The following is a 23411-nucleotide window of genomic DNA, read 5'->3' as shown; positions in this document are numbered from 1 at the left end:
TTAGCTCCGCAACAATTAGCTCCGCAACAGGCAGCTCCACAACAGATCGTAGCACCACCACAAGCGCAGCCTGTTGCTGCAACTCAAGCAACAACACAACAGATGTATCAGTACGCACAAACAGATTATCCCGATTATCAACGATACTCATGAGATAGCCTAGAGAGGGAAGCTGGCTTACCCCTTATAGAGGTTCCTGTAGACCAAGAGGGACCTTATGTACATAGTGAACTATTAGGGGAAGACAGAAAGTTTTTACTTGATACAGGGGCAAGCAGAACAACTATAAGACGCAGTGAAGTTCCAGGGGCACCCCTCTCAGGCTCACAAAATATTTCCCTTGGATTCTCAGGAAAACCTATAATTAATGATGTAACACAACCTCTTCCACTTACAGTCGGTCCATTAACACGTACTACAGATTTATTGCTTACCAAATCATGTCCAGAAAACTTGTTAGGTATAAAAACATTGAAAGCTCTAGGAGCCATAATATGTTGCTCTCCGGAAGGAGTACGACTATTTTTACGTGACTTTAAAGGTCACTACGTATCCAGAGACATGGATCACCGACTGCAGAATTTACCTACACATTTATGGGCACAAGGCCCACTGATGTTGGTTGCATGAACATTACACCATATCGAGTTACACTGAAATCAGGAGTGGTACTACCACGAATGCGACAATACAAGTTACCACCAGATGCTGTAGTGGCTTTACTGCAAATCATTGACGAGCTTATTGCCCAAGGAGTGGTTGTCGAGACCGACTCCAATGTATGTAATTCCCCGATAATTCCGATTCTTAAAAGAACGGATCCAAAAGCTCCGCCAGTATACCGATTGGTTATTGATCTGCGCGAATTAAATAAATGCATTGTACCACAATACCCTGTGGTCCCAGATATCTCCTCATTACTCACAGCCATAGACTCAGAAGCAACGTTTTTCACTGTAATTGATCTCAAGAATGCTTTCTTTAGTGTCCCAATTGATCCAGAAAGTCAATATCTTTTCGGTTTTAGTTTAAATGGACGAAGTTTTAAATTCACACGCGCACCTCAAGGATTTACAGAAAGCCCCAGCATCTATAGCCAAGCACTGAAACGAGAACTTGACAGTATCCACATGCCAGTTAACACTGCCTTGCTTCAATATGTCGATGATCTGCTGATCACCGCCCGAAGCGAACCTGAATGTGAAATAGCGTCACTGACGGTTTTAAAATTTCTGGCCGACAAGGGGCACAAGGTGTCCCCTTCCAAGCTGCAATTCTGTGTCCAGCGAGTTGTTTATCTTGGGCACTCGCTGTCCAAGGAGGGAAGGCAGCTTACACCCGATCGCATCCAGTTAATTGCTAACATGCCACCACCCAAGACACAAAAGGAGGTGCGGGCTTTTATAGGCCTCACTTCATACTGTAGGCAGTGGATCCCTCAATATGCATTTCTAGCAAAACCACTCATCCAGTTGACAACACAGGAGGCAGCCACATCGACTGTCCTCCCTTGGACTCCAGAACATACACATGCCTTTGAAAGCTTAAAGAAAGCTTTATGCCAAGCACCTGTCCTAGCAACACCATGTTACAGTAAACAGTTTACACTCTTTGTTACAGAACGTGAAGGTACTGCTTTGTCAGTACTCACTCAGGAACAAGCAGGATCGCACAAACCATGTGCTTATTTCTCTAGTACATTAGATCCAGTAGCTCAGGCACTTCCAGCGTGCCTAAAATCAGTGGCAGCAACAGCTTTAGCAATCCGACAAAGCGATGCCATAGTGTTAGGACATCAATTGACAGTACAAGTACCACACGCAGTTGAGGTTCTCTTGAACCGCACACAAACACAACACTTGACTATAGCGAGACTCACCGGTTACGAATTAACATTGTTTCAGCCACACATAGAAATCAGACGTTGTAATACGTTAAATCCTGCCACACTGTTACCAGTAGGCGGAACAGATCCATTGGCACATGATTGTGTCGAAGTCATTACTATCACGACGAAACCCAGACAAGACTTGACAGATATCCCTTTGACAGATCCAGACTCGACATTATATGTAGATGGGTCATGTATGAGAACAAGTACAGGAGAGTTAGTGGCCGCTTACGCAGTCACAACAGACACTGAAGTCATTGAAACAAATTGTATTAACACTTTGTCAGCTCAAGCAGCAGAGCTCATCGCTCTGACACAAGCCTGTATTCAAGCCACAAATAAAAAAGTCAACATATACACAGATTCACGTTATGCATTCGGAGTCGTCCATGACTTCGGCGTACTGTGGCGAGAGAGAGGTTATTTAACTTCTCACGGTGCCCACATTCAACACGGACCCCTCATTCAAGCCCTATTAGACGCGATTCATTTACCTACTGCAATATCGATTATGAAATGCAAAGCCCACACAAGAGTTACCGATATCATTTCTCAGGGTAATGACCTAGCTGACAGAACAGCTAAACAGACTGCTCAGAATCAGACTCACACAACTGACATGACAAAGACAATAGTCCTGACACCAACACATTGCATGACAGTTAAGGATCCCGCCCTTGATGTAATTGACATACAGACACATGCTACACCGGAAGAAATAAAGAAATGGACTGAATTAGGAGGGATCCAAACAGATCAAGGATGGATGACGAAGGAAAAATCTATATGGTTTCTTCCCGACTCAATGGTCCAAGTCATCATTAACACAATACATAGTCCAGCGCACCTAGGAGAAAAAGCTATGCTAGACAGCATTCAACACATTTGGTTCAACAAACACTTGCGAGCCGCAGCGAAACAAAAAGTTCGTACCTGTATGATATGTTGTCAGTTTAATCCAGGTAAAAGCATCCCCGTAGAACAGGGTGGATTCCAAACTCCCGATCATGCTTTTGAAGTCCTCCAGATGGATTATATCCAGATGGAATGATGTCGAGGATTCAAATATGTTCTCGTAGTTGTCTGTGCTCTTTCCCGTTGGACAGAAGCATACCCGGTTTCAGATTACACTGCCCCGACTACTGCCAAACAGTTAGTTCGAGAATTCTTCCCACGGTACGGTTTACCACGTGTTGTCTACTCAGATAACGGCCAGCCGTTCTCATCCGAATTAATGAAACACGTTTCCCTTCTATTAGGATACCAATGGAAATTTCACTGTGTCCGACATCCCGAGGCGGCAGGTCTCGTGGAACGCCATAATCAAACTCTGAAAATTAGATTGTCCAAAATATGTAGAGAGAAAGGTGTCGACTGGATAGTAGCTTTACCAGTTGCGCTCTTTTATATGAGAATGGTAGCACATTCTCGAACAGGGCTATCCCCGTATGAGGTGATCTTCGGTAGACCACCAAATATGTGGGGGACGCCTATACCTCGTAAAATAACTGACGTTGACTGTAATATGCTGACAGATTACCTGGCTTCCTTGATGTCTGCACTACAATCTTGTCGTTCACAGGTATCCGCAGCTTTTCCCGACAATACTGAGGTGAAACCCCATGACGTGGTTCCTGGGGATCTGGTTTTGGTCAGGAATTTCGACCGGAAGACCCAACTGGATCCTAGGTGGAAGTCACCGAAGTTGGTTTTACTTACCACAAGGACAGCTGTGAAAATCGAGGGAAGAAAAGGGTGGTTGCACTCGAGTCATATCAAGAAATTTTATGGACTACCATCCAGCAAAGAGACTCAACCCTGTATTCCCTCACAAACAGACTCAAAGCTTCCCTTGGCTGAATTAACGAAACAAGAACTGTATAAACTAAAATTGAGGTCCAGTAAGTCAGACAATTTGATTGTTTAAGTCCTCTCCAAGGTGAATCGGTTGAATTTATCTCTGACATGTATCCTCTGGACCGGAATAGAGAAAGAAATAATCAAATGCTGCTCAAAAAGCATGCGTATTGTAAATCATTTCGTAGTCATTGTACAGTAACATTATTAATTTTGTTTTTTCTAAGTCTTTTGATCATCATTGTCAGCATCCTATTGCACATGTATTATCCTATTCCTAAGCGTGCTTATAATATAACTGCAGAACATTCTTTTAGTGAATTACCTCCACATGAATTGTCCTATAGATTTGCGCTGCGCAACAACACTTTCATTAGTATGCTACATCATTCTCATCAAACCAGCAATGCCACAAATTGTTGGATATGTGGCCGACTCCCTCCCTATCAGAACTATAAGGGAGTTTTGCCCCTCTTTCCCTATCCGTTCACACACAATGGCTCCTGTGGAGCATGGTTTAGTTTGATTAATTCCCTAGATTCGAATTCCGCAGTTTATCAAGACAACTGGGTATGGGGAAACCTGAACTTAGTTTTGCTTAAAGTCTGCTACCCTAACAAGGAGGGACTTCCCAAAAGAACAGGAACTGATCTAGAAAATGAAGTATATGGATTAGGTAATTTTACACTTAACCTCATGATCCTGAACGTTGAATCTGAAGCTACACCAATCTTGCCCGCCATGTCCGTATTCCCAGTAAAAGGGGAACTATGTATAAGAAAGAATGGCTCCATACACATGGGCCATAGTAAATGCACCACTGTAATAAAATTCAGTGATCAAGGCAAGTCTACATTTAGAGCTTCTCGTCATTCCTACTTCATATGTGGCCAGACTGCATATATACGTCTACCTTTAGATTGGGATGGTACCTGTTCCATAGCATTCCTCCTACCACCTGTTTTCCTAGCTCCTCCTGATTATCACAGAAATACCCATTTAGTACACAATAGACAGCAGAGAGATCTCCCAATTGTCGATTACACTGAAACAGCATGGGAAAAATACACAGATTTCAATAAAGGTTTCTTCCCCTATATAGGTACAGTCACTAATAGTAAGCTAATACGTAGACTAACAAGAACTCTTGAAGCAGTAGTGAACGAAACTATTTCCGCCTTAGGCAATTTAACAGAAGAGCAGTCTGCTATGCGGATTGTTGTGCTTCAAAATCGTCTTGTCCTTGACGTCATCCTGGCCGATAGGGGCGGAGCTTGTAGGGTCATCGGATCAAGTTGCTGCATTTTCATACCAGAAAATTCGCCGTCAGTATATAAAGCCATAACTCGCCTTCATAAGATTGTAAGCCAGATACACCAGAGTCCAGGCACCTGGACTTGGTCCGGTTGGTTCTGGGGCGTGTTGTCAGCCTGGGGATGGAGAATGCTCTCCTTCCTAGGTATTGGCTTTCTCATACTATTCAGTTGCTGCTTATGTTTACAATGTGGGCCAGCGATTTGTGGTCTGTGTGCCACCTCGTGTATCCCACATTCAAGTTTTCGTTCGAGATCCCGGAAGAAGAAAGAAGAACAAATGATGTTATATAAACAGATCGATGGATTGATGAAGATCGATATCTCCTAAGGGTCCGAAGGGGACAAGGAGGGAATGAGGAAATATGAATTTTGTGATCAGTTATGTCCCCTATCGTAGACCCCAACGGCTCCATGTGCATGCTATAAGTACATGTATGTTCCCTCCTGCTCCAGTTTTGAAGACGCAAATATATGTGCGTCCACCGTCAACATGTCCTCTTTCAGATCCACCATGAATGGGTCAGATATTCCTTTCCTAAGTATGAAAGGCCACCGACTTTATGTGGTTCACTTACCACATTTTACAGATTCAGGCGAGTAGGCCCGAATTCTGTCATCAAGCCTTTTCCTGCCTTCTGCCTCTGAAAGCTCCAGTCTGAGCCTGCATCTGTGACCATGAACTTTGTCTCACTCCCTGCGCGGCTAACGGTGCCTGATCCAGCCCGTCGCCTGCCAAAAACTGTATTTCACCTTCAAGATTATCTTCTCCGCCCCTCATCCGATGCATTCCTGTCTAGTAGTTTAGGTAAACATTCCTCCAGCTACCGTGCAAAGGGGCCAGGCCTCGCTGTCCTCATGCAAGTAATTCATAGCCCTGTTACCATGGAATATTCCTACCCCCTCGCATCTAGTGTAGACACTTAGACGCTTGTACACGCACTAACAGTCAGTATAGTCAGTATAGAATAAGATTCTATCCTAAGAGACCTCTCTTTTTGGATAACACAGTTCTTTAAACATAGGATATTAGATATGATTTGGGATTAGGTTGAAATAACCCCAGACTTCTGTCTCCACATGTAGAGCTAAATGTCAAGTCCTTTCTCCCGCTAGTTGCACGTCAATCACACGTCATGCGGCTGCGCATGCATCTCTGCCAAATATTTCTGCTGACATTGCCGGATTCTCTTATGGATCCACCCACTTATGACATCATGTATAATGACGTTTTCTAGTTACGCATGCATAGTTCATTTTGTCTTATCAGTTGATACGCCTACTACATCTGTTTCACTGTAATGCCTTTTCTATAAAAATGATTACCTGTCAATAATATATGCCCTTCCTTCCTGAACTTTTGTGGTGATGGAATAGAACGCCAACAATTCGAATTGTGTTCCTTTGTATAGGAATAAAGCCTTTTTAAAACCTCTAATACCACGGATTCTGCCTCTCATTTTACTGAGTTATTCTTAACAGACTTTACCGCATAAAAAATAGTACCGGTAACGAAATATTTACCACAGCCTAATGGTTAAGGTCTTAACTCTGACTCTGGCCTAATGGTTAAGGTCTTAGACTCTTAATCTGGCCTAATGGTTATGGTCTTAACTCTTACTCTGGCCTAATGGTTAAGGTCTTAACTCTTAGTTTGGCCTAATGTTTAAGGTTTTAACTCTTACTCTGGCCTAATGGTTAAGGTCTTAAATCTTACTCTGGCATAATGGTTATGGTCTTAGACTATTACTCTGGCCTAATGGTTAAGGTCTTAGACTCTTACTCTGGCCTAATGGTTAAGGTCTTAACTCTTACTCTGGAAGGTCTTAACTCTTACTCTGGCCTAATGGTTAAGGTCTAAGACTCTTACTCTGGCCTAATGGTTAAGGTCTTGACTCTTACTCTGGCCTAATGGTTAAGGTATTAACTCTTACACTGGCCTAATGGTTAAGGTTGTATCTCTAACTCTGGCCTAATGGTTAAGGTCTTAACTCTTACTCTGGCCTAATGGTTAAGGTCTTAGACTCTTACTCTGGACTAATGGTTAAGGTTGTATCTCTTACTCTGGCCTAATGGTTAAGGTCTTAACTCTTACTCTGGCCTAATGGTTAAGGTCTTAGACTCTTACTCTGGCCTAATGGTTAAGGTCTTAAACTCATACTCTGGCCTAATGGTTAAGGTCTTAGACTCTTACTCTGGCCTAATGGTGAAGGTCTAGACTCTCACTCTAGCCTAATGGTTAAGGTCTTAGACTCTTACTCTGGCCTAATGGTTAAGGTCTTAACTCTTACTCTGACCTAATGGTTAAGGTCTTAGACTCATACACTGGCCAACTGGTTAAGGTCTTAACTCTTACTCTGGCCTAATGGTTAAGGTATATCCTCTTACTCTGGCCTAATGGTTAAGGTATAGACTCTTACTCTGGCCTAATGGTTAAGGTCTTAACTTTTACTCTGGCCTAATGGTACCAGCCCCTAAGGCTCCTGTTCCCCCTAGTACAGTTACAGGTGTGGGTGCACAGAACAAGGGCATAGTAGGGTTGACCCTGGGATCTGGAGAGGACTCTGGCCTAGTCAGAACTCCTACTCAGGCTGTGCTAGTTTGTGATGGGGACTTGTCCCTGTTTGTGAGCCCCAGTGGTCTGGGCAAATACAGACAACAGCCAACCATAAATGGAAGGGAGTCACTAGCTTACAGGGATACAGGGGCCAGTGTCACTATGGTGACTAAGGACCTTGTGGACCCTAACCAGATCATACTTGGAGAGACATACCAAGTGACCAATGCTAGCAACGTTAGTACAGACCATGCTCTAGCTGTTGTGAACTTCTCCTGGGGAGGGGTAACTGGCCTCAAGAAAGTTGTGGTGAGTGCAGACCTACCTGTTGAATGTTTACTAGGGAATGATTTGGAGACCTCAGCATGGGCTGAGGTGGAGCTAAGTACCCATGCAGCAATGTTGGGTATATCAGCAGAAGTATTTGCCCTGACAAGGTCAAAAGCAAAGCTGACAGGAACTGAACAGGCCTTGGATCCTGGAAAAAGGGACCAAGGGCCTTCCAAGAGGAGGAGTAGCAGGGGTAAGGCCGAGCCTTCCCCCCAGGATCAGTCTGTAGAAACTCTTTTAGCAGAAGAGGATCTAGCTCCTGAAGAAGGGACTGCCCCAGAGGAACTGGAACCTGATCAGGTTGAGTTCTTGGGGGCAGGGGGACCTTCTAGGGCAGGCTTGAGCCTGGAGCAGCAGAGCTGCCCCACTCTTGAACCCCTCAGACAGCAAGCTGCTGCTGAGGCTGCAGGGGATGCCAGTGGGACCCATAAGATTTATTGGGATGAAGGGCTCCTTTACTCTGAGGGTCGAGACCCCAAGCCTGGTGCAGCCAGGAGGTTGGTCATACCTCAGAAGTTTAGGAGCTTCCTGCTCACACTGGCCCATGATATCCCCTTAGCAGGACACCTGGGCCAAAATAAGACTTGGGACAGAATTGTCCCACACTTTCATTGGCCCCACATGAGTGAAGACTGTAAGAGCTTTTGCAGCTCTTGCATTACCTGCCAAGCAAGTGGCAAGGCAGGTAAATCCACCAAGGCCCCCCTGATACCATTACCTGTGGTGGGGGTGCCCTTTGAGCGGGTGGGGATTGACATCGTTGGTCCCTTAGACCCCCCAACAGCATCTGGGCACAGGTTCATTCTAGTGGTAGTGGATCATGCCACTAGATACCCAGAAGCTATTCCCCTTAGGACCATCACAGCTCCTGTGGTGGCAAGGGCCCTCCTTGGAGTTTTCTCCAGGGTGGGGTTCCCTAAGGAGGTATTGTCTGACAGAGGTACAAACTTTATGAGTAGTTACCTGAAGGCAATGTGGAAGGAGTGTGGGGTTAACTACAAGTTCACCACCCCTTACCATCCTCAATGCAATGGTCTTGTTGAAAGGTTCAACAAGACCCTAAAGGGTATGATTAAAGGACTACCAGAAAAGCTTAGGCGAAAATGGGATGTTCTTCTGCCCTGCCTTCTCTTTGCATACAGAGAGGTGCCACAGAAGGGGGTTGGCTACAGCCCCTTTGAACTTCTGTTTGGCCATCCTGTTAGAGGGCCACTTTGTCTAGTGAAGGAGGGATGGGAGCAACCTCTCAAACCCCCTAAACAGGACATAGTGGACTACGTACTTGGTCTCCGCTCCCGGATGGCTGAGTATATGAAGAAGGCAACTAAAAACCTGGAGGCAAGTCAGGAATTACAGAAAGCCTGGCATGACCAAAAGGCTGTCCTGGTGGTGTACCAGCCAGGACAGAAGGTATGGGTGTTGGAGCCAGTGGCCCCAGCAGCTCTCCAAGATAAGTGGAGTGGACCCCATACCATTTTGGAGAAAAAGGGAGAGGTTACCTACCTGGTAGACCTTGGCACTCCCAGAAGTCCCCACAGGGTACTTCATGTGAATAGATTGAAAGCATATGTGGACAGGGCTGACATGGGCTTGCTCATGGCAACAGATGAGGGACAGGAGGAAGAGAGTGACCCTCTCCCAGACCTGCTCTCTCAGAACCCTGACGATGGGTCAGTTGATGGAGTAGCCTTGGCAGGCAGCCTCACTGCCCAGCAGCAAGCAGATTGTAGACAGGTTCTACAAAGATACAGACATATGTTTTCTCTGACTCCTAGTCAGACCACCTGGTGCACTCACGAAGTGGACACTGGGGACAGTCTGCCTGTCAAGAATAAGATCTACAGGCAACCTGACCATGTCAGGGACTGCATACGGACTGAAGTCCAAAAGATGTTGGAGTTGGGAGTAATTGAGCCCTCAGATAGCCCTTGGGCTAGCCCAGTAGTCCTAGTACCAAAACCTCACACCCAGGGTGGTAAGAGAGAGATGAGGTTTTGTGTAGACTACAGGGGTCTCAATGCAGTCACTAAGACTGATGCTCATCCAATTCCCAGAGCAGATGAGCTCATAGATAGGTTGGCCTCAGCCAAATATCTGAGCACATTTGATCTGACAGCTGGCTACTGGCAGATAAGGTTAGCTGAGTCTGCAAAAGCCAAAACTGCATTTTCTACCCCTAGTGGGCATTATCAATTTATTGTGATGCCCTTTGGTTTGAAAAATGCACCTGCCACTTTTCAAAGGTTGGTGAACCAAGTCCTCTCAGGCCTGGAAGACTTTAGTGCAGCATATCTAGATGATATTGCTGTCTTTAGCTCCACCTGGGAAGATCACCTGATCCACCTGAGGGAAGTTTTAGAAGCCCTGCAGAAGGCTGGGCTCACTATCAAGGCTACTAAGTGCCAGATAGGGCAGAGTCAGGTTGTATACCTGGGACACCTTGTAGGAGGAGGCCAGGTTCAACCTTTACAGAGCAAAATCCAGACCATCATGGACTGGGTTGCTCCAACCACCCAGACTCAGGTTCGAGCTTTCTTGGGCCTGACTGGTTATTATAGGAGATTTGTGAAAGGATATGGATCCATAGTGACCCCCTTGAATGATCTCACCTCCAAGAGGATGCCCAAAAAGGTTCAGTGGACTGTCAGCTGTCAGAAAGCTTTTGATGACCTTAAACAGGCAATGTGCTCTGCTCCAGTGCTCCAAAGCCCCAACTACTCCAAAGAATTCATAGTTCAAACTGATGCTTCAGAGGTGGGGGTAGGTGCTGTGTTATCACAACTGAATGAGGAGGGCCAGGATCAACCAGTAGCTTTCATTAGCAGAAGGTTGACCCCCAGAGAGAAACGTTGGTCAGCCATAGAGAGGGAGGCCTTTGCTGTGGTCTGGGCCCTGAAGAAGCTGAGGCCATACTTGTTTGGTACTCACTTCATTGTTCAGACAGACCATAAGCCCCTCCTATGGCTAAAACAGATGAAGGGTGAAAACCCCAAACTACTCAGGTGGTCCATTTCCCTACAGGGGATGGACTATACAGTGGAACATAGACCTGGGAGCAACCATGCCAATGCAGATGGCCTCTCCAGATATTTCCACTTAGAACATGAAGACTCAACTGGTCAAGGTTAGTTTAATGTCCCTGCGTTTGGGGGGGGGTTGTGTAGGAGAGTGGCATCGACTGCATAGTTGCCCCCAACTTTTTGCTGATGTTTTGACTGTTTTTATGACTTTAGCCAGGCTGTGGCCCTGCTATCCAGGACCCCAGCCTATCTGCTTCCTCTGACAAACTATGTGGGTACCCTAGGTACCAACCAATTGGATGCTGGGCATGCCCTACCAGTCCCTTGTAGATGGTACCCTAGGTACCCAGGGCATGGGTCCCCCAGTAGGCCTACCAGGGCTGCAGCACTTATTGTGCCACCCTGGGACAGCCACCCAAACTGACACCACCAGGCCACTACTGTAGCCTGGGTAAGGTGGTGCTAGCACCCCTTACAGGGACGTAGGTACCCTATGTCCCATACCATACAACACATATACTCTCATAGGTCACCCCTATGGCAGGCCCTGGTAATCCTACAGGGCTGGGTGCTGAGGTATGTGTGAGGGGGGACCCCTACGTGAGTAGGACCTCTCTGCAACCTTCGTAAAATCGTTACTGGGTTGTTTGTAGTGTAGCCATACCATATACTCTTAACCGCATTATAAGTTATTGCGTCATCGCTGTAACTTTGGAATGGCTACACCGAACCATATCGTGTTTGGTGTCAAACATGAAGGAATCATACCCCCAGTCCAGCCATGGGCATGGGGGCACGATTCCCCCTTGCTAGGAGGGTGATATGGGAAAAGCGGTAGAATTTGGAAACCAATTTAAAAGTGCACATGTACCCCAAAATGGCTACTGTTCGCCACCTACACGACTCTGGCTGGCTGTTGCTGGGGAAAACCCCAGCCTCGCCATCTGGACAATAGGGCTCCTGTGGCAGGGAGGTGCCAGCACCTCCCCAGACAGGATATGTGGATTGGAACAGGGTGGGTGCACCAAAAGTCCATTCAGAGTTGCACGTAGGCAGCTGCAGAGCCCCAATTCTGCATACACCGCCTGGAACCGGTTCAGGGGCATCCTGCCCCTCGCCCAGGCGGGAAACACACAAAGGGGAGTGGGTGTAGCCACCCTTTCCCGCCTCTACTCTGATTGGTAGGCTCTATTTTGGACCATCCCCTAATCTTGGGGATATATGGGAATAACTTTGCCCTAGAGCCTTAGATTCGTACAGGACTTCACAGAACTGACCTTCGACGAGCTGCTGCCCAGCTGACTGAAGAAATCTCCCTTGGGATAAAGGAGTTATCCCCCTGCTTGGCAGGCACCTAAAAGACTACAAGATACCCGGTTGGAACTTCGTTGCTCTCACGACCTTCGACGCCTTCCAGCAACCTCGAGGTGGGTCTCCAGTGCATCCCAGCGTCCTGTGAGCGTGCCCAGCAAGTCTGAGCACCCTGGACCACGTGGGTGCCGAGATCCCCGCATACCCCGAGACACCGGCCACCTCTTGTCCAGCACACGACCCCGACCAGTGGGGAAGTTGTGCTTTGGCCCATTTTTGAGCCAACCTTCACGCAGCATTTGTGCCGACCCTCAGCTCCCTGGCCCGCTCCGGTGGCCCGTGGGAGCCCTTTTACGCACTCCATTTTGCTGCCTTCCGCGGTCCCTTGTCTCTCGACTGGTGGGCCCTGACGGAGGACAATCTTCCTTTCTAAGAGTTCCCCTGGTTGCTCCAGGCCTGCTCTACGCTCCCTGCAAAGGAGAGCACCCTCAGACCACGTGGGTCTGCACCAGCAGCTGCTTCGTTCATCTTGCGTGGGTTGCGGTTGCCAATGCTTAGTGGATCCAATCGGGACACTAACACCGCAGCGACCCTCAGCCGACGTGGGACAGTCGCCCTCCAGAAGCTGGCCTTCCTTGAAGCCTCCCGGAGCCCGTGACTGCAGAGCCCAGCTGTACCTTCCACACCTGAAGCACCCGACATCCACGAGCTCCTTCCTGTGAGCTCCCTGGTCACTGTGCTGTGACCCAGACTCTGTCCCCTCTGCTTTCAGGTTCATCTTTGTCTTTTCTTCAACTTTAATCTTCACGACTTCAGCGACACTTCCAGCTAGCAGCAGTTTGGACTCCTTTTCCATAGAAAATCAGCCCGCGACCCGACACCAGAATCGACCTATGCACCCGGCTTCCCTGGGGCAGGTAACAGTGGTACTTCGGTACTTCCGTGGTGGTGGGCTCTCCAAAGCCTTAAGTCCCAAGCCTTAACTTTGTACTGTTGTTAGAAGTGTCCTTAAACCTTAATTATTCAACCGCGACATTCTCCATAGGCTAACATTGCGATCCCGACAGCAGCTTCTCGCACTGCACACGCCTCCCGTGGGTCCCCTTCCTCTTAACTGTGGGTGGATTCTTAAGGGGCCAGCGATCCTGAATGCCCTAGGCATTGCCTGTAGAATTGTCGTGGTTCTTATACCACTATTTTAGTATATGGTTTGGTCCCCCCCTGGGGCCCATTGATTTCTGTGCTATTTATTGTGTTTAGAAATGCTTGTTTGAATTGTAACTTTGCCACTAGCCACATAAAGTGTCTGTGGGATTCTGTCTAGAATAAATACATATATTTTATATATATACCTGTGTGGGCTACTCTTTCATTTGGTTATTCAAGAGGTTATTATGGTAAAACAATAAGCTTAACACTCCTTCAAGACTTAGCCTGAAGGCTGCTCTCCACAGCTACCACTAGGATAGCTTTCTTAAAGGTTGTCTTAAACCTATCATCAATAGGAGTCGAATTGGACTGGTGCAAGGTGTCCCTATAACTAGGAACAGCATATGCCAGGCCAACTTCTCACAGTTAAGGTCTAGACTCTTTCTCTGGACTAATAGTTAAGGTCTTAGACTCTTACTCTGGCCTAATGGTTAAGGTCTTAGACTCTTACTCTGGCCTAATGGCCTACTGGTTAAGGTCTTAACTCTTACTCTGGTATAATGGTTAAGGTCTTAGACTCTTACTCTGGCCTAGTGGTTAAGGTCTTAACTCTTACTCTGGCCTAATGGTTAAGGACTTAACTCTTACACTGGCCTAATGGTTAAGGTTGTATCTCTTACTCTGGCCTAATGGTTAAGGTCTTAACTCTTACTCTGGCCTAATGGTTAAGGTCTTAGACTCTTAATCTGGCCTAATGGTTATGGTCTGAACTCTTACTCTGGCCTAATGGTTAAGGTCTTAACTCTTACTTTGGCCTAATGTTTAAGGTTTTAACTCTTACTCTGGCCTATTGGTTAAGGTCTTAAATTTTACTCTGGCATAATGGTTATGGTCTTAGACTCTTACTCTGGCCTAATGGTTAAGGTCTTAACTCTAACTTTGGCCTAATGGTTAAGGTCTAAGACTCGTACTCTGTCCTAATGGTTAAGGTCTTAGACTCTTACTCGGGCCTAATGTTTAAGGTCTTAACTCTTACTCTGGCCTACTGCTTAAGGTCTTAACTCTTACTCTGGCATAATGGTTACGGTCTTAGACTCTCACTCTGGCCTAATGGTTAAGGTCTTAACTGTTACTCTGGCCTAATGGTGAAGGTCTTAGACTCTTACTCTGGCCTAATGGTTAAGGTCTTAGACTCTTACTCTGGCCTAATTGTTAAGGTCTTAGGCTCTTACTCTGGCCTAATGGCCTACTGGTTAAGGTCTTAACTCTTACTCTGGTATAATGGTTAAGGTCTTAGACTCTTACTCTGGCCTAATGGTTAAGGTCTTAACTCTTACTCTGGATTAATGGTTAAGGTCTAGACTCTTTCTCTGGACTAATAGTTAAGGTCTTAGACTCTTACTCTGGCCTAATGGTTAAGGTCTTAGACTCTTACTCTGGCCTATTGGTTAAGGTCTTAGACTCTTACTCTGTCCTAATTATTAAGGTCTTAGACTCGTACTCTGGCCTAATGGTTAAGGTCCTAACACTTACTCTGGTATAATGGTTAAGGTCTTAGACTCTTACTCTGGCCTAGTGGTTAAGGTCTTAACTCTTACTCTGGCCTAATGGTTAAGGTTGTATCTCTTACTCTGGCCTAATGGTTAAGGTCTTAACTCTTACTCTGGCCTAATGGTTAAGGTCTTAGACTCTTAATCTGGCCTAATGGTTATGGTCTTAACTCTTACTCTGGCCTAATGGTTAAGGTCTTAACTCTTACTTTGGCCTAATGTTTAAGGTTTTAACTCTTACTCTGGCCTATTGGTTAAGTTCTTAAATTTTACTCTGGCATAATGGTTATGGTCTTATCTCTAACTCTGGCCTAATGGTTAAGGTCTAAGACTCGTACTCTGGCCTAATGGTTAAGGTCTTAGACTCTTACTCTGGCCTAATGTTTAAGGTCTTAACTCTTACTCTGACCTAATGGTGAAGGTCTTAACTCTTACACTGGCCTAATGGTTAAGGTCGTATCTCTTACTCTGGCCTAATGGTTAAGGTCTTAACTCTGACTCTGGCCTAATGGTTAAGGTCTTAGACTCTTAATCTGGCCTAATGGTTATGGTCTTAACTCTTACTCTGGCCCAATGGTTAAGGTCTTAACTCTTACTTTGGCCTAATGTTTAAGGTTTTAACTCTTACTCTGGCCTAATGGTTAAGGTCTTAAATCTTACTCTGGCATAATGGTTATGGTCTTAGACTCTTACTCTGGCCTAATGGTTAAGGTCTTAGACTCTTACTCTGGCCTAATGGTTAAGGTCTTAACTCTTACTCTGGAAGGTCTTAACTCTTACTCTGGCCTAATGGTTAAGGTCTAAGACTCTTACTCTGGCCTAATGGTTAAGGTCTTGACTCTTACTCTGGCCTAATGGTTAAGGTATTAACTCTTACACTGGCCTAATGGTTAAGGTTGTATCTCTAACTCTGGCCTAATGGTTAAGGTCTTAACTCTTACTCTGGCCTAATGGTTAAGGTCTTAGACTCTTACTCTGGACTAATGGTTAAGGTTGTATCTCTTACTCTGGCCTAATGGTTAAGGTCTTAACTCTTACTCTGGCCTAATGGTTAAGGTCTTAGACTCTTACTCTGGCCTAATGGTTAAGGTCTTAAACTCATACTCTGGCCTAATGGTTAAGGTCTTAGACTCTTACTCTGGCCTAATGGTGAAGGTCTAGACTCTCACTCTAGCCTAATGGTTAAGGTCTTAGACTCTTACTCTGGCCTAATGGTTAAGGTCTTAACTCTTACTCTGACCTAATGGTTAAGGTCTTAGACTCATACACTGGCCAACTGGTTAAGGTCTTAACTCTTACTCTGGCCTAATGGTTAAGGTATATCCTCTTACTCTGGCCTAATGGTTAAGGTATAGACTCTTACTCTGGCCTAATGGTTAAGGTCTTAACTTTTACTCTGGCCTAATGGTTAAGGTCTAGACTCTTTCTCTGGACTAATAGTTAAGGTCTTAGACTCTTACTCTGGCCTAATGGTTAAGGTCTTAGACTCTTACTCTGGCCTAATGGCCTACTGGTTAAGGTCTTAACTCTTACTCTGGTATAATGGTTAAGGTCTTAGACTCTTACTCTGGCCTAGTGGTTAAGGTCTTAACTCTTACTCTGGCCTAATGGTTAAGGACTTAACTCTTACACTGGCCTAATGGTTAAGGTTGTATCTCTTACTCTGGCCTAATGGTTAAGGTCTTAACTCTTACTCTGGCCTAATGGTTAAGGTCTTAGACTCTTAATCTGGCCTAATGGTTATGGTCTTAACTCTTACTCTGGCCTAATGGTTAAGGTCTTAACTCTTACTTTGGCCTAATGTTTAAGGTTTTAACTCTTACTCTGGCCTATTGGTTAAGGTCTTAAATTTTACTCTGGCATAATGGTTAAGGTCTAAGACTCGTACTCTGGCCTAATGGTAAAGGTCTTAACGTTTACTCTGGCCTAATGTTTAAGGTCTTAACTCTTACTCTGGCCTACTGCTTAAGGTCTTAACTCTTACTCTGGCATAATGGTTACGGTCTTAGACTCTTACTCTGTCCTAATGGTTAAGGTCTTAACTCTTACTCTGGAAGGTCTTAACTCTTACTCTGGCCTAATGGTTAAGGTCTAAGACTCTTACTCTGGCCTAATGGTTAAGGTCTTGACTCTTACTCTGGCCTAATGGTTAAGGTATTAACTCTTACACTGGCCTAATGGTTAAGGTTGTATCTCTAACTCTGGCCTAATGGTTAAGGTCTTAACTCTTACTCTGGCCTAATGGTTAAGGTCTTAGACTCTTACTCTGGACTAATGGTTAAGGTTGTATCTCTTACTCTGGCCTAATGGTTAAGGTCTTAACTCTTACTCTGGCCTAATGGTTAAGGTCTTAGACTCTTACTCTGGCCTAATGGTTAAGGTCTTAAACTCATACTCTGGCCTAATGGTTAAGGTCTTAGACTCTTACTCTGGCCTAATGGTGAAGGTCTAGACTCTCACTCTAGCCTAATGGTTAAGGTCTTAGACTCTTACTCTGGCCTAATGGTTAAGGTCTTAACTCTTACTCTGACCTAATGGTTAAGGTCTTAGACTCATACACTGGCCAACTGGTTAAGGTCTTAACTCTTACTCTGGCCTAATGGTTAAGGTATATCCTCTTACTCTGGCCTAATGGTTAAGGTATAGACTCTTACTCTGGCCTAATGGTTAAGGTCTTAACTTTTACTCTGGCCTAATGGTTAAGGTCTAGACTCTTTCTCTGGACTAATAGTTAAGGTCTTAGACTCTTACTCTGGCCTAATGGTTAAGGTCTTAGACTCTTACTCTGGCCTAATGGCCTACTGGTTAAGGTCTTAACTCTTACTCTGGTATAATGGTTAAGGTCTTAGACTCTTACTCTGGCCTAGTGGTTAAGGTCTTAACTCTTATTCTGGCCTAATGGTTAAGGACTTAACTCTTACACTGGCCTAATGGTTAAGGTTGTATCTCTTACTCTGGCCTAATGGTTAAGGTCTTAACTCTTACTCTGGCCTAATGGTTAAGGTCTTAGACTCTTAATCTGGCCTAATGGTTATGGTCTTAACTCTTACTCTGGCCTAATGGTTAAGGTCTTAACTCTTACTTTGGCCTAATGTTTAAGGTTTTAACTCTTACTCTGGCCTATTGGTAAGGTCTTAAATTTTACTCTGGCATAATGGTTATGGTCTTAGACTCTTACTCTGGCCTAATGGTTAAGGTCTTAACTCTAACTCTGGCCTAATGGTTAAGGTCTAAGACTCGTACTCTGTCCTAATGGTTAAGGTCTTAGACTCTTACTCTGGCCTAATGTTTAAGGTCTTAACTCTTACTCTGGCCTACTGCTTAAGGTCTTAACTCTTACTCTGGCATAATGGTTACGGTCTTAGACTCTCACTCTGGCCTAATGGTTAAGGTATTAACTGTTACTCTGGCCTAATGGTTAAGGTCTTAGACTCTTACTCTGGCCTAATGGTTAAGGTCTTAGACTCTTACTCTGGCCTAATTGTTAAGGTCTTAGACTCTTACTCTGGCCTAATGGCCTACTGGTTAAGGTCTTAACTCTTACTCTGGTATAATGGTTAAGGTCTTAGACTCTTACTCTGGCCTAATGGTTAAGGTCTTAACTCTTACTCTGGCCTACTGCTTAAGGTCTTAACTCTTACTCTGGCCTAATGGTTAAGGTCTTAGACTCTTACTCTGGCCTAATGGTTAAGGTCTTAAACTCATACTCTGGCCTAATGGTTAAGGTCTGAGACTCTTACTCTGGCCTAATGGTGAAGGTCTAGACTCTCACTCTGGCCTAATGGTTAAGGTCTTAGACTCTTACTCTGGCCTAATGGTTAAGGTCGTAACTCTTACTCTGGCCTAATGGTTAAGGTCGTAGACTCTTACTCTGGCCTAATGGTTAAGGTCGTAGACTCTTACTATGGCCTACTGGTTAAGGTCTTAACTCTTACTCTGGCCTATTGGTTATGGTCTTAGACTCTTACTCTGGACTAATGGTTAAGGTCTTAGCTCTTACTCTGGCCTAATGGTTAAGGTCTTAACTCTTACTTTGGCCTAATGGTTAAGTTCTTAGACTCTTACTCTGGCCTACTGGTTAAGGTCTTAACTCTTACTCTGGCCTAATGGTTAAGGTCTTAGACTCGTACTCTGGCCTAATGGTTAAGGTCTGACACTTACTCTGGCCTAATGCTTAAGGTCTTAACTCTTACTCTGGCCTAATGGTTAAGGTCTTAACTCTAACTCTGGCCTAATGGTTAAGGTCTTAGACTCGTACTCTGGCCTAATGGTTAAGGTCTTAGACTCTTACTCTGGCCTAATGTTTAAGGTCTTAACTCTTACTCTGGCCTACTGCTTAAGGTCTTAACTCTTACTCTGGCATAATGGTTACGGTCTTAGACTCTCACTCTGGCCTAATGGTTAAGGTCTTAACTGTTACTCTGGCCTAATGGTTAAGGTCTTAGACTCTTACTCTGGCCTAATGGTTAAGGTCTTAGACTCTTACTCTGGCCTAATGGTTAAGGTCTTAGACTCTTACTCTGGCCTAATGGCCTACTGGTTAAGGTCTTAACTCTTACTCTGGTATAATGGTTAATGTCTTAGACTCTTACTCTGGCCTAATGGTTAAGGTCTTAGACTCTTACTCTGGCCTAATGGTTAAGGTCTTAACTCTTACTCTGGAAGGTCTTAACTCTTACTCTGGCCTAATGGTTAAGGTCTAAGACTCTTACTCTGGCCTAATGGCCTACTGGTTAAGGTCTTAACTCTTACTCTGGTATAATGGTTAAGGTCTTAGACTCTTACTCTGGCCTAATGGTTAAGGTCTTGACTCTTACTCTGGACTAATGGTTAAGGTCTTTACTCTTACACTGGCCTAATGGTTAAGGTTGTATCTCTTACTCTGGCCTAATGGTTAAGGTCTTAACTCTTACTCTGGCCTAATGGTTAAGGTCTTAGACTCTTACTCTGGACTAATGGTTAAGGTTGTATCTCTTACTCTGGCCTAATGGTTAAGGTCTTAACTGTTACTCTGGCCTAATGGTTAAGGTCTTAGACTCTTACTCTGGCCTAATGGTTAAGGTCTTAAACTCATACTCTGGCCTAATGGTTAAGGTCTTAGACTCTTACTCTGGCCTAATGGTGAAGGTCTAGACTCTCACTCTTGCCTAATGGTTAAGGTCTTAGACTCTTACTCTGGCCTAATGGTTAAGGTCTTAACTCTTACTCTGACCTAATGGTTAAGGTCTTAGACTCCTACACTGGCCAACTGGTTAAGGTCTTAACTCTTACTCTGGCCTAATGGTTAAGGTATATCCTCTTACTCTGGCCTAATGGTTAAGGTATAGACTCTTACTCTGGCCTAATGGTTAAGGTCTTAACTTTTACTCTGGCCTAATGGTTAAGGTCTAGACTCTTTCTCTGGACTAATAGTTAAGGTCTTAGACTCTTACTCTGGCCTAATGGTTAAGGTCTTAGACTCTTACTCTGGCCTAATGGCCTACTGGTTAAGGTCTTAACTCTTACTCTGGTATAATGGTTAAGGTCTTAGACTCTTACTCTGGCCTAGTGGTTAAGGTCTTAACTCTTACTCTGGCCTAATGGTTAAGGACTTAACTCTTACACTGGCCTAATGGTTAAGGTTGTATCTCTTACTCTGGCCTAATGGTTAAGGTCTTAACTCTTACTCTGGCCTAATGGTTAAGGTCTTAGACTCTTAATCTGCCCTAATGGTTATGGTCTTAACTCTTACTCTGGCCTAATGGTTAAGGTCTTAACTCTTACTTTGGCCTAATGTTTAAGGTTTTAACTCTTACTCTGGCCTATTGGTTAAGTTCTTAAATTTTACTCTGGCATAATGGTTATGGTCTTAACTCTAACTCTGGCCTAATGGTTAAGGTCTAAGACTCGTACTCTGGCCTAATGGTTAAGGTCTTAGACTCTTACTCTGGCCTAATGTTTACGGTCTTAACTCTTACTCTGACCTAATGGTGAAGGTCTTAACTCTTACACTGGCCTAATGGTTAAGGTTGTATCTCTTACTCTGGCCTAATGGTTAAGGTCTTAACTCTGACTCTGGCCTAATGGTTAAGGTCTTAGACTCTTAATCTGGCCTAATGGTTATGGTCTTAACTCTTACTCTGGCCTAATGGTTAAGGTCTTAACTCTTACTTTGGCCTAATGTTTAAGGTTTTAACTCTTACTCTGGCCTAATGGTTAAGGTCTTAAATCTTACTCTGGCATAATGGTTATGGTCTTAGACTCTTACTCTGGCCTAATGGTTAAGGTCTTAGACTCTTACTCTGGCCTAATGGTTAAGGTCTTAACTCTTACTCTGGAAGGTCTTAACTCTTACTCTGGCCTAATGGTTAAGGTCTAAGACTCTTACTCTGGCCTAATGGTTAAGGTCTTGACTCTTACTCTGGCCTAATGGTTAAGGTATTAACTCTTACACTGGCCTAATGGTTAAGGTTGTATCTCTAACTCTGGCCTAATGGTTAAGGTCTTAACTCTTACTCTGGCCTAATGGTTAAGGTCTTAGACTCTTACTCTGGACTAATGGTTAAGGTTGTATCTCTTACTCTGGCCTAATGGTTAAGGTCTTAACTCTTACTCTGGCCTAATGGTTAAGGTCTTAGACTCTTACTCTGGCCTAATGGTTAAGGTCTTAAACTCATACTCTGGCCTAATGGTTAAGGTCTTAGACTCTTACTCTGGCCTAATGGTGAAGGTCTAGACTCTCACTCTAGCCTAATGGTTAAGGTCTTAGACTCTTACTCTGGCCTAATGGTTAAGGTCTTAACTCTTACTCTGACCTAATGGTTAAGGTCTTAGACTCATACACTGGCCAACTGGTTAAGGTCTTAACTCTTACTCTGGCCTAATGGTTAAGGTATATCCTCTTACTCTGGCCTAATGGTTAAGGTATAGACTCTTACTCTGGCCTAATGGTTAAGGTCTTAACTTTTACTCTGGCCTAATGGTTAAGGTCTAGACTCTTTCTCTGGACTAATAGTTAAGGTCTTAGACTCTTACTCTGGCCTAATGGTTAAGGTCTTAGACTCTTACTCTGGCCTAATGGCCTACTGGTTAAGGTCTTAACTCTTACTCTGGTATAATGGTTAAGGTCTTAGACTCTTACTCTGGCCTAGTGGTTAAGGTCTTAACTCTTACACTGGCCTAATGGTTAAGGTTGTATCTCTTACTCTGGCCTAATGGTTAAGGTCTTAACTCTTACTCTGGCCTAATGGTTAAGGTCTTAGACTCTTAATCTGGCCTAATGGTTATGGTCTTAACTCTTACTCTGGCCTAATGGTTAAGGTCTTAACTCTTACTTTGGCCTAATGTTTAAGGTTTTAACTCTTACTCTGGCCTATTGGTTAAGGTCTTAAATTTTACTCTGGCATAATGGTTATGGTCTTAGACTCTTACTCTGGCCTAATGGTTAAGGTCTTAAATCTAACTCTGGCCTAATGGTTAAGGTCTAAGACTCGTACTCTGTCCTAATGGTTAAGGTCTTAGACTTTTACTCTGGCCTAATGTTTAAGGTCTTAACTCTTACTCTGGCCTACTGCTTAAGGTCTTAACTCTTACTCTGGCTTAATGGTTACGGTCTTAGACTCTCACTCTGGCCTAATGGTTAAGGTCTTAACTGTTACTCTGGCCTAATGGTTAAGGTCTTAGACTCTTACTCTGGCCTAATTGTTAAGGTCTTAGACTCTTACTCTGGCCTAATGGCCTACTGGTTAAGGTCTTAACTCTTACTCTGGTATAATGGTTAAGGTCTTAGACTCTTACTCTGGCCTAATGGTTAAGGTCTTAACTCTTACTCTGGCCTAATGGTTAAGGTCTTAACTCTTACACTGGCCTAATGGTTAAGGTTGTATCTCTTACTCTGGCCTAATGGTTAAGGTCTTAACTCTGAATCTGGCCTAATGGTTAAGGTCTTAGACTCTTAATCTGGCCTAATGGTTATGGTCTTAACTCTTACTCTGGCCTAATGGTTAAGGTCTTAACTCTTACTTTGGCCTAATGTTTAAGGTTTTAACTCTTACTCTGGCCTATTGGTTAAGGTCTTAAATCTTACTCTGGCATAATGGTTATGGTCTTAGACTCTTACTCTGGCCTAATGGTTAAGGTCTTAGACTCTTACTCTGGCCTAATGGTTAAGGTCTTAACTCTTACTCTGGAAGGTCTTAACTCTTACTCTGGCCTAATGGTTAAGGTCTAAGACTCTTACTCTGGCCTAATGGCCTACTGGTTAAGGTCTTAACTCTTACTCTGGTATAATGGTTAAGGTCTTAGACTCTTACTCTGGCCTAATGGGTAAGGTCTTGACTCTTACTCCGGCCTAATGGTTAAGGTCTTAACTCTTACACTGGCCTAATGGTTAAGGTTGTATCTCTTACTCTGGCCTAATGGTTAAGGTCTTAACTCTTACTCTGGCCTAATGGT

Source organism: Triturus cristatus, chromosome 5_2, assembly GCF_964204655.1.
Source record: "Triturus cristatus chromosome 5_2, aTriCri1.1, whole genome shotgun sequence".
In the NCBI taxonomy this organism is placed as follows: Eukaryota; Metazoa; Chordata; class Amphibia; order Caudata; family Salamandridae; genus Triturus; species Triturus cristatus.
Note: the sequence above shows the minus strand (reverse complement) of the source record.